Genomic DNA, 11,189 nt, shown 5'->3' on the forward strand with positions numbered 1-11,189 from the left:
AGCCAAAGTGCTGGAGGTGAGATGAGGGCAGTGTCCTTCTAGGGCCCAGACAGGTGGTGTTGGCACTATTGTAAAAAATGATACAACTCTAAGGAGCAGGTGAATCTTAGAGTGCAGAGTCAGAGCTACTTAGTAACATTTTTGTTAATTTTAAGAGACTGGGTGTGATTTCATAATGAATAACCACTTACAAGAACCAGAGAACACTACCTCAACTCCATGTCTAAACTCTGGACCCCAAATAGCATTTTTATCCTTCAGAAATCATAGATATGGAAAAAATGTGCAAGCTTCTTATAGGGATGGGATTTGAACACAAGCATTTTTAGAGAATGATGGGCATGTTTGTCTATATTTCACTTGTTAAAATCTTAATGTGCTTTACTAAAGTTCATTTCATAGAATATTTTTGCTTCACACCAGTGTTCTCAACTTAAACTGTGTATTAGCATCACCTGAGAAACTTTAAAAGTGCCAATGCTCAAGATAATTTAATTGTTCTAGGGCATTGGTATTTTTTTAAAGATCTCAGGTGAACTAATGTACCTAAGGGTGTAATCCACTACCTTACACACTTAGAGATGTGTTCCCATATTGCATTGGAATTTTAGTCCATTGTTTCTTGGTTTGCCGTTTGTGGCAATGAAGGACAACTGGCCACTGGTGTTCTAGAACAGTGCTCCAAATGTTTGAAAATAAATCAACCCCTCAGGCTCTTCTCTGAGCTAAGTAAACCTAGTGCGTTTTACCTTGCCTCTGAGAAGAGTTCGACTATTTTTCTAATTTTTATGAGGAATTATTACAACTTTAAATGTCTTGAAAGGTGAAAAACAAAAGTTTGGGGGGGAAGACTTTAATTATAATGACAATTATATATATTACCATTCCTTACCCATTGTTCTCTTGTCAAAACATTCTTACAGTATATTAACACTTCCTATTTCTGAAGCAATTATTGCCTATTGAACACCTATTATTGTTGTTCAGCTTACATGCTGATATAATTTCATGTTTCTAAAATCTTATATTGTTGATTTTTCTAGTTTTTTGAAGTCTTCTGCTGAGAAGAGACTACTTATATATTTCATTAAACTTATTGGGATAAGATAGGGCACTGCTGAGCAATAAATTTTAAGGAAAGATTCTGTGGAAAGCCCATTTCTATCTTATTACTGTAACATTTAGGTATATTGGATTCCTGCTTTAAATTCTGCCTGAAGCTTGTCAAATGGAAGGAAAAGCAAGGGAGGAAAGAGTACCTTAAATATAAACTATTGAGCAAAGAGTAAAATTTCCCCCAAAGCAATGAACCATTTAATTTCTACCGGTGTTATCTGGGAAATAAAAAAAATATCAGTAGAAGAAACTTAGAAATCAGAATAAGCGCTCAGCCTACAGAGACTCCAAAAAGGCTGGTTTGGGGAAGTTGGATAGAACTCTGCCTCTCAAGATAGATTTCAGTGATTTTTTTTCCTTTTATTTATAAATTAAACTTAATTTGCCAAAAGATTGACAAGAATTCGAGATTCTTTATTCAAGATTGACAGGAATTCAAAATCTATTACAAATCAGCATAGCACTGTATAAGTGTGGCAAACTGTATTTTGAAGGGGTGAAAGAAGCTTATTCTAAAATAAAGAGTGGATAATATTTTAAGATGTCAAATAAATGATAGTTAGAACTTACTGTACTTGCTTATGTTATGTTTTAAGGTAGAGGGTAAATAAGCATTCACACATGGGAGCATGAATATGTATACACTTAGAAATATATTTTTATTATTTTTCAGATCAACCCTAAAATAAAACTTTCAGACACTGGCTAGGTGGTGAGGCAAAAGGTATCAAGGAATCACAGTAATGTTTTACAGTTAATCTTAAAATAGCTGGTTACAAAGAAATATTATTGACCACACAACAAAAAGTATTAAAATAGTCTAAGTCTATTTTTTATGTCTAAGAAATTTTATCTTGGTTGGGTCATGGGAGGTAGATGAACTGGAAGAGGATTCTGTTTAATGTGGGGTCTGGGTTATTTGGGGGAATGGAGAAAGTAAATAAACACTTATACAATTTATAGAATTGTAAAAGTTACTGAGATCAATATTGACAAAACAGTATTTTGAAGATCATCTAAGATTAATTATCACATCAGTAACTAATCTGCCATTAGAATTCAAAGAAAGGATTACTGACCTTAATATTGAGGATTAAAGAGTCAAAAAATTATCATCCGACTAGAATGATCTCCACTGTGTGATACCATAACTGGTGCTAATGTCAAATCTTGTTTTAGAACACTGGGATTTAAAGTTTCCATAGACACTTTGTAGGAATCTTCCTTGGTCTTTTTCCCTGAGAACAGTCTATCCATGCATTATGATGGGGCCAGAGGAACCATAGCTTTACCACATCCTGGTTCTCTGGCAATATCTGATTGGATTGGGGTGAACATCTGATGAACACTCCTTTCAAGAATGTGAACTGAGTTCACTTTAATGGTGGAGCTCTAGTGAAAGACCCTTGAACTTTTGATTCTGTAAGCCAAAGGTCCAGTTTCATCCTTTCTTAAGAGTTCCTTCTTCAATATTTAAAAAGTTTTGTAAAATCCCCAGTAATCTTACCATAAATTCCCTTTTAATGGTGAAGGCTTCCTCATGTTGGTCCTGTTATTTAAAAAAACAAGTCTTTACTAAATAAGCAATCATGGCGGTGGGGCTTAGGAAAATGGCTTAAGGAGTCAGCTAACTTAGCTTTATCACTACAGATGAAGAACTGACAGACTTTGAGTCAACTGTCTAACATATAGAAGAAGTAGAGGTGTGGGGTAAAAACTTAGTTTTTACCTCTTCTGACTGTTCCATTCTAGTTTCTGAGGTTTACCTAAGTAATAATAAAGGCTCATGGATCTTAAGCCTCTTGGTCTAGTAACCTATCCACCTATTATGCTTCCTTTTCCTCATGCTAAATTTCATACTTTTCATATTTCTGATATTTTTATTACTTTCATTTTATGGCTGAAGGCGAAGGACCAAGGATTTTCACAAATGCTCTATCTGGCCAAAACCCTAAATTAAGCCATCTAGATTGTTATTTATAAATAAAATTTATTTGGATAGGGAGAATGAAAATAATAAAAAAAATTAAGTGATTCATTCAACAAATATTTATTGAATTCTTTTTTTTTAATATTTTATTTATTTATTTGACAGAGAGAGACACAACGAGATAGGGCACACAAACAAGGGGAGTGGGAGAGGGAGAGGGAGAGGCAGTCTTCCCACAGAGCAGGGAGCCCAATGCAGGGCTCGATCCCAGGACCTGGGGATCATGACCTGAGCTGAAGGCAGACGCTTAACAACTGAGCCACCCAGGCACCCCTACTGAATTCTTAATGGGTGCCAGGCATTGTTCTAGTTGCTGGGAGGTATAATAGTAAACATAGAAAAATCTCTGCCCTCTTGAAGCTTCTATTCTAGTAGGGGGAAAGACAATTAAGATATGTAAAATATATAGTCTATTATGTTGGAATGAATACTAGGAAGAAAATACAGCAAAAAAGAGAGAGAAGCATGTGTGGTATTGTATTGTAATTTTAGAGAGAGTGGCCAAACTGAGATGATGACCTTTCAATAAAATCCTGAAGGAGATAAAGGAGAGGGCTGTGCAAATACCTGGAGATGAACACTTCAGAAGGAAAATAGGACATGCAAAGGTCCTGAGGCAAGGACATATCTGGTTTATGCCAGAGATAATGATGGGGACAGTATGGCTGATGCAGAGTGAATAAGGGGGAGGTCATAGGAGATGAGGTCAGAAAGGTGATAGGGTCTTGAGGACACAGATTACACAGGACCATATATTCTCTTGGCTTTGTCTTTTACTCTATGGAAAACCTTTTTGGAAATTTGAGGAGAGGAGGGATGTAGTGCAACTTATGTTTTAAATAGCATCCCTGTGGCTGCTTAGGGGGCACAAGAGTAGAAGCAGGAAAACAGGTTAAGAAGCTTCTGCAATAATCCAGAAGAGAGATAATGATGGCAATGGAGGGGTGAGAAGTAGGAAGAGTCTGGATATATTTTTTAGGTGGAGCTGACAGGATTTATTGATCAATTAGAGGTGGAGTATGTGAGATAAATAAGAATTAGAGACCCCAAAGTTTTCCACCTGAACAACTCAAAAATAGAATTGCCATTTACCAACAATACCCTAAATTAAAACAGATACCACAAGGCAATATAAAAATAAGACTGTGAAATAAGTTGCCAGGGATTAAGGATATTCCATGTGGAAATTTCCTGGATGTCTACTATATGCTCAGACATCTCTGGATGTGCACTTTAAGCCTGTGTCTGAGTGTGGGTATGTTTTTAACCCTAACTTCTGAGAGACATTATAGCCATCTGAAATTACTTATCAGGACATTCTTACCACATTTCTAGGCAAGGTTAATCACATGCTTTAACTTTAAAGTATAGTCAAATGACTCAGACACCTTGACACTTGCCCATTTTTCCTGATTGTTCTATCCAAGAGATTGATTTATGAGTAAAACTGATCCAGCGTCAAATTTCTTGTGGCAGGGCCTGATTTGGGGTTGTTAAATGAAGTACCAAATACCATCTTGCTTAAAATGCTTTTTGGATGATTAATAATTACATTTAAGATTAAATTTTATTCATTTTTATTTTGCCAAATATAGCAGAAAAGCATTTGACTAATGCTTTAACAGTTAACAGAAAACATAAGGGACCAGAGAAATTGATTTAAATTCAGCATGTTCTCATTTTTGTGCCAACTTCAAGTACATCTGTGAAAGTGAAAATTTTCTTCCCAAGTTAAACTAATTTCAGATGAGAGATTTATCTTGTTTTACTCCACCCCAATAATGGACCATCTGCTCCATGACCTTGACTTTCTGAAAGTCCAAGAGAGCACAGTGCCACCTACTAAGAGAGAAGGGGGGGATAATTGTTTCTCTCCTGTTAAAGATATTACCCATCTCCAAAAAATAGAAGCCATTTTTCCTTCCTGTTTCCGCTGAACAATTGGTTCCTTAAAGCCAACTGGTCAGTCTTTGCAGAATAAAGCCTTCTTCATGACTGCATATTCATTCAGTGTTGGGACATGAGTAGGATCTAACATTTTCAATTTTTTTAATATAAAAACAAATTTGTCCCTTTCCTTGAAGAAGTAATGAGGACTTTTCTTTTTGTATTGCTGTTTGGAAAGAAGTATGCTTTCCCAACTGAATTTCTTTTAGCTAGATTCAAGAATCCTAAAACCCATTATTTGCTTATTTTTTACCATCTCTTCCTTTCTTCCCCACTTTCTTCTGTAAGTACATTTTGAACATCTAGTATATATCAGGCATTCGCTAGATACTAACAATAAAAAATGAATAAATCAAGGTCCACCTTTAAGCAGTTTACATTTAAAAAATAAACATAAAATAAGGGCCACCAATTCCTCTCAACAGTACTAATCCCCCTCTTAACTCATCTTGCTGCTTGCACTCCTGACCCCTACAATCTATTCTGTACAGAGTGGCCAGATTAATCTTGCAGGATTAGATAGACCATGTCATTCTTGTGTCCAAACCTTTCTGTGGCCTCTCATAATGCTTAAAATAAATTCCAAAGTCCTGACCATAGTAAGGTCATAACCTGAAAGACTCTACATGATTTGGCTCAATATTCTCCCTACCATCACATTGTTCAGGACACATTGACCTAATTGCTCTTAGAGCTCCCAAACATGTTCTTGCCTCAGGGCCTTTGCAAGTGTTTCTGCCTAAAGTAATTTTCCACTAGATTTTTTTTATGATCCACTCCCTTCAAGTCTCTGCTCAAATGCCATTTCCTCAGAGTCCTTTTGGACTACTCCATCCCTTCTATGATAATGGGGGAGTCAGGGACAGAGTCTATGATATTGTACCACTTTATTTTTCATAGCATTTGTCACTACTTGACAATGTATTTACTTCTTTATGATACAATCCACTTCTCAGATTTTAAAGTTCAGGCAGGAAGGGATTTTTCTCGCAGTTTTCTTTTCTTTTTTCTTTCTTTTTTTTTTTGGTGTTAATGAGAGATCATTTTTATTGAGGAATTAGTAGACAATATTCTAGGCAGGGGTCAGCAATTTTTTTTTTTTTTTTTTTTTTTTTTTTTGGTAAAGGGACAGGCAGTGAATGTTTTCAGCTTCACAGGCTTAGGGATGCTCTTGCTGTTTTCTTTACGTTTGCATTCCCAGCCTCTAGAAGTGGGTCCAGCACAGAGAAAGTACTCAACAAATACTAGTTAAATGATTTTACAAATTATGAAAGCACAGATGGGCAGGTGGAGTGAGAAACACGCTGGGGAATTCAGGGAATAATTCACTGAGGTAATATGTGGATAGGGTATAAAAGATGAGCAGGGATTTGATCGATAAGGAAAGGAGGAAAGAGAATTTCATGAAATGTAGGTTCCCAGTAGTGTGATAAATTAAAGTAACTCATGGTCTGATGTGCCTGGGGGAAATTAAGTTCAGTGTACCTAGAAGGTTCAGGTATGGTAGTTGTTGATGTTAGAGGCCTGAGTTAGAGCAGTGGAGTTTCTCTGAGGCTAAGCAATGGAAAAAACCAAGAGTGGTTCTAATGCCAGATAATGGCTTGCTTTCTGTGCTTTTCTTAAACTTCTTATTGGTGACAACTATCTCCATAAAGAATTTGCATGCCATTTTAATGAGTTTATGAAAATTAAGTAGTTTTAAGGAATGAGACCTTTTGTCATTCTATTAAAATTCTTCATGTGCAGACTGGTGTACTCTCTGCAGGCTTGAGATTCAGACCTCTTTGTCCTTCCTTGTCTCTTCCAGCTCCAAGCACAGAGCCTGACACATGGTTAGGAATTCAGAAAATGAAGACTAGAGCAAGTAGTTTTAAATTTTTTATTTCAACTCTAAATATTTTAAATAAATCAGGAGCACTATTTAGAGCATCTCTACAGAATTTTTACAAAAGGAATCTTTACCCATCTGAAATTTGAATTGCTGTGAGTATTTAAAATGGGTCTATATCCGACTGATATAGACAAATATTTGTCATATTTTCAATGGTTTCATGTCATAGTCATCCTTCAGTGGCTAGGAGATGTGCTGCCTCCTCCAAAATATAGGGACATTTTGTTTTCAGTTCTTGGACCTCTAAATGCCATCAGCACCATGACTTTGGTACAAGTCACCCTTCCTTCTTCTAGCAACTTAGATTTACAAGTGTGTGTTGAAGATAAAGGATTAACGAAAACATGTGTCCTGCCACCCACCTGTATTTTAGAGTTCTTTATAGATAGTAATAGCTACTCACGCCTAACTGTATTCCAAGCATCTATCACAATGTCTTTCAATTATTCAATTAAACACATATTTCTGAAGCCTATATAAGTCAGGCACTGTTTAGCATGCTTTATATAGGACATAAGACAAGGAACAAAAAACCCGAAAACGCTTACCTTTAGTGTCATCTATTCTAGTGGGGGTAGACAGGAAATAAGAAAATAAATGAAATATGTGGTATGAAAGAAGTTGAGAATAAAAAAGCAGAGAAAGTTGGTGGTGTTTGTTAATGGGAAGCTTGCAAGTTAATTAGGGTGGCCTGAGCAGGCCTCACAGAGAAGGCAGCATTTGTTGTTTTTCAGGAATGTGGATTTGTGTGTTTGTCTCTAACCACTTTCAATTTCCTGCGTACAAATGGATATTTAAGAAGAGAATGCTCAAATATAGAAAGCAACAGTGGAGAAGACCTGAGGCGAGGGCATACCTGGAATACTCTAGAACAGTAAGAAGGACAGAGTGGCTATAGCAAAGGAAGTACGGACAGTGAAAAGAAATGGGGTCAGACAGACCATGGGCATCCAGAGAGTAGAGCACCTTGTAGGTGATGTAAGGATATTGTCTTTTATTCCAGTATATATGGGACACTGAAGAATTCTTTTTTTTTAAGATTTTATTTATTTGAGAGAGAGAGTGAGCGAGAGAGAGAACGAGAGTGCACAAGCCAGGGGAGAGGCAGAGGGAAAGAGAGAAGCAGGCTCCCCGCTGAGCAGGGAGCCCGACGCGGGGCTCGATCCCAGGACCCTGGGATCATGACCTGAGCCGAAGGCAGATGCTTAACCAACTGAGCCACACAGGCACCCCGAACACTGGAAAATTCTGAGCAGAGGAGTGATATGACTTGATTTATGGGAACACTCTGACTTCTTTGTTGAGAATAAAATGTAGGTGGGTCAGGTAGGATATACTTTATGATGTGTTCATGGGAAGTTGATTAAAACAGGAGATCTTCACTGAAGATTGGTGAAATGAGTGTGAGAGCCTTTGTTGTTGGCTTCTGAGTTCCAGAAAGCTCTTAAATTTAGACTTTCAAACGCCTGCTTCTTTCAAATTACCAGAGCCTTGAACCTATCCTGAGAGCTGAGTTCTGATGCAAGTTTTACCTCATATGGACAAGACATTTTTACTTCAAGTATTTTTTTTCCCATATGAGTGAGGGTAAGGCACACTTGATCAGCAAATCAGAATGTACCAACTGTAAAATAGCTCTTCTAATAAAAACAGATGGTTGTAGGGATGCCTGGGTGGCTCAGTCAGTTAAGCGTCTTACTTTGACTCAGGTCATGATCTCAGGGTCCTGGGATCAAGCCCCATGTCTGGCCCCTGTTCAGCAGGGAGTCTACTTGTCCCTCTCCCTCTCCTTCTGCTTTTCCACCTGCTTGTGCTCTCTCTATCTCTCTTTCAAATAAATAAATAAAATCTTAAAAAAAAAAACAGATGGTTGTGTTCTGAAAAAAAAAGAAGGATTTTAGGAACATATCAAATTGTGAATGAGGAAATATCTGGAGATAACATAATGCCAAGGTTGGGCTTTATTTAAAATTGTGAAACTGTGAGAAGGGTACCTGGTACTCCTGTACCCTCTTTTTTCAAATGCCTCCCACCTCTAGATAGCCCCCTGGATGCTGAGGGCTCACACATCAGGGTATTTCCATCTTCCTCACTCATATATAAACCCACATATTACAGCCCATTCTTCTCTACACCTCTGTTCTGCTAGATGCCTGAGTTGAGATGATTTTCTTATGAGATATGGCTAAGGGAAGATAACTATGTTACCTCTCTCAAATAATGTCATTCCTTAATCTAGTTAAAATGACTAGTGTAAATTTGAGGAGATTGAGAATAGTTTGATTTAGAAAACTTGTGGGCACCTTTCAAACCACCCAGAATTGAAATGCTCACTCAGACCAAAATGAATGACCATTAGTATCTCTGAGAATATTGTGCAACCTGGAATATTGTTTTTCAACATTGGTTTTATTATTATTCAAGTATGGTGAGGCCAAATCATCAGAGGAAAAATTGCTCTTAAAAAGATAGTTTGTTAAATTGACAGATCCCAAGAGGACAGGGCACATACCATGCCATGGGGGGTTGCATGGGGAAGCACCAGGGTCAGATAGGAGGCAGAGGGAGTAGGGGAAACCATGGGTAATAATCTTCATTGTGGTTTCCATAGTAAGAAACCAGTGAGGCAGAGTAAGTAGGTTTAGAATTGGCTAGTTTGAATAATTTCAGCAGGACTTAGGGTATGGAGTATCTAGTCCTGGGGTGATTGGAGCAGGTGGATAGTGGCCTGGAGTGGGAGAGCCTTGTGAGACCCCCAAAAAGGAGGCTCTCAGTTAGTTGGTCTGCATATGAAAAGAGGTGTTCTCAGGCAAGTAGTTTACTATCTCTAAGAATTGGCTAGCTATGGGAGGGGCAGTCTCTCCAGGGTCAGCAAGGCACCAGAAGTCAAAGAATCAGAGATAATATGGTTAATATAGATACTGAGACTTATGTCCTGTCTCTAGAAGTGTTCATGTCTCTGGGTAGTGACACATATCCCAACAGAAGCAGCACAAAATGGATCTTCCCTGAGTGTGAACTACAATAAGCAAAGCAGATGTACTGGTGAGATTTTAAATTCCTTTCAATAGATGAGAGATTTTAAGAGGTTTCAGATTATAACTATAGTACCATGGAATCTGCCAGGCTGTAAACCTCTTTACTTGGAATAAAATCCTTGAAAAGATCTTTGACCTGGGTGTGATGCTAGACAAGTTGTATTGTCCACAATAAAAATCCAAGTAATGGCCAAATCATATATTTGCCTCTAAAAGTTATATGTCTTCTAAAATTCTCTTCATATAGAAAAAAAATCATTGCAGACCAAAGTGCCCTTTTAAAACATGCCAAAAGACCATACTGCAATTGCTTTTTAAGTCCTCTTCCTTCTGTTTGCCACAATGTGTGTTGTTTTATTTCTCTGAACAATATTCAGGCAGCTTCAAGAGAAAATCCATTAATACCCCTAAATTTGCATTTCATAGCAGTTTTCTCAGTTCTTCAACATGGTATGGGAGAGCACATTATGACAACTCCCATGCACCCGTCAAAGAAACACTGTGATGGAAGGTAAGAGAGATCTGTGGAGAATTTGGATTCACTTTAAAAATTTACCTGTGGGACCTGCCAAATTGCTACTATCTATCCCAAACATGGTGCTCATTAAGAAACCTCAATGGCTCATGATTTATTGATTGGAGACCAAATATCCTGGAAGACTCATAAATTACTCTTTGAATAAGCTTTTAAATACCCTCTCTTGCATCCCATCAATGGATTATGCTTCATACACATATGCACCAACTTAATCTATATGAAAATTTGTTCTACTTTCTATCTCATTACTTAGATTGTTATATAAAAAGATTATGTAGCTGGATTCTATTTAAACAATGGAATTTTTGTTAACAAGATATTATCAGTCATATTAAATTCTAAAAGTGATGTTCAAATAGATGTAATTTCAAATATAGGCTTTAATAGTTGAGTGATTTGCTGAAATGCTTTCTGGATGTAAGGGTTAGAACATTCACATGGATTAAGCCACAGATATTTTTATTCCAAAACAGGCTTCCTTTTAATTTGAAGGGAAAAAACCCCCAAGTATCAGAATTTTTGGTTTTCTTCTCTACCTCCCCAGATATAGAGGACATTTAATGGTTTCTGCAAATACCTGCATCCAAAATATGTCAGCATCCTGTGCCAGCATAAGGTATGAAAGATAAACAGTTAGGTTTCCAAACAGTTAGGAAGATTGAAACTAAA

The sequence above is a fragment of the Zalophus californianus genome, chromosome 7 (genome assembly GCF_009762305.2).
Source record: "Zalophus californianus isolate mZalCal1 chromosome 7, mZalCal1.pri.v2, whole genome shotgun sequence".
NCBI lineage: Eukaryota > Metazoa > Chordata > Mammalia > Carnivora > Otariidae > Zalophus > Zalophus californianus.